Source organism: Haplochromis burtoni, unplaced genomic scaffold (assembly GCF_018398535.1).
Source record: "Haplochromis burtoni strain Fernald_Lab_line unplaced genomic scaffold, NCSU_Asbu1 Contig_141, whole genome shotgun sequence".
Classification (NCBI taxonomy): Eukaryota; Metazoa; Chordata; class Actinopteri; order Cichliformes; family Cichlidae; genus Haplochromis; species Haplochromis burtoni.
This window is the reverse complement of record NW_024582502.1, coordinates 777,598-779,442: the sequence shown is the minus strand read 5'-3', so window position 1 is coordinate 779,442 and position 1,845 is coordinate 777,598.

Below are 1,845 nucleotides of genomic sequence, written 5' to 3'. Positions count from 1 at the left end.
GAAATTTGGCTTTATTAGAACAGGATGGATTGATGACCACAGCCCTCTCAGCACAGGGCTGACAGGACTTTTCCCCATATAGTAAATAAAACACAAAATAGATTAAGACAGAATACTATACCAAACTTAAAGATAAAAGGGCATTAACTGTTTTATCAGCTCTTGCTTTTCAAAGACAATGAGGAGCAAAGTACAGTTAGAAGTGTTTGTTCTGATGGAGACTTTTAAACTGTAAACAGCGGCTAAGTGAACAAGAATCTGTGTCCACGAATCCTGGGCAGTGACAACACTTAAACACCATCGTCCAAAATCCTCAGTGCAACCCCTTATCAAAAAGTTTGACATATTTTACAACCATTAAATGTTAGAGAAGCCTCTGAAAAAGAGGTCACAGTTACTACCTGAGCAAAAACCTCTGCTTATGCTCACAGACCCTAAATCGTAACAAATAAGACAATAACAACAACACGAGTGATGACAAAGTGACACCAAAGGTTGGTGAAGAGCAAGCATGAAGTGAGACATTGTGTGCACACTTTCTCTTTTAAAAAGTATAATGCTAACTCTGTTTGGAGCTGGGTAGGTATACTACTGTATATGCTGAATTTACCAAACATGCTCAGCTGCTGGAAATTGATAAGCAAAGTGAGAGTGAAGACGAGGTGAAACCAAAACAATTAGCTGAAAGAATCTAAAATGTCCTCTGGGTTGTTCAACATTTAGAACAACTCCCTAAAATGTTTAGATCACAGATTCTGTGGGTTTAAGATTTGTGATCATTTCTGTGAGGAAAACAGAAGAAAAATGTTTCCCGTGTGAGCTTGGCTACTATTGCCGTGCGAATTTTTGAAGACTGTTATTTTTAGATAAACAGTCAAAGTGTCCCAGTGGAGGAAATCATAGCTGTGACATGTAACATTTTAAAGCTTGTCTTTATTTATTTTTAAGACTGTACATGCCACATTAAAGACCCATGTATTTTGAACATGCGTGTGCCATGTGTGTGCATTCAACCTTTGCGTTTGATAACATTCTCCCATTTCTGTTGTCGGAAATATTTATGGTAAGTCCTCATTTGAGCATGAAGCTCAGACGGACAAGGTACGGCACGTTTTTCTCTTTCTAAACACAGGATCTGGGAGGCCTCCCCGTGCACGCACGATCTGCCTCTCCCCTATACCCTGCCCCAATTTATATGTTTATATTTAGGCCTGATATTAATTTCCATCACCACCATAGCTTGGAGTTATTTATTTTTAGACAGCAAGGAGCAGCTTGAAGTGAGCTGTGATATGTAAATTGTTGTGATCCATTACAGGTGTCTCAGCGCCCACACACGGGACACATGGTCTGATGTTTAGAGAGAAGAAGATGAAAAGGGTTCAGCCAGTTTGGCAGAAATCTGTGCACACGAGTGTTTATGGAAGCTGAATTTGATAACAATGTATCAGAGCTGGAGGTAATTCAAGTTTTGATATAAATATTTCTTGTCACCACACCAGACAGCAAAGCAAGTTTAGCACAGCCAAGGGTTTTCTTTCTTTTTTTCTTTTTCTTTTTTTGTTAGCTGGGATAAACCCCAGTCAGAGCTTCATGAAGACAGTTTTAGCAATTTGATCCATTCTTTGCATAAAGTGGAAAAACCAAGTGCCACCTTCAGTCAAGAGCAGGGGTGGGAATTTAATTTACCCCAAAGGGAAACTGGGACTGTTGTGGAGGGGCACACCGATAAGCTAAACTCAATTCTGCTAAATATTAATTTCATATCTTTCTAAAACTGCTACCGGTAACTGTAGATGTTACAGTTTAGCAATGGAAAAGTGAAATGGGCATATTATATATATA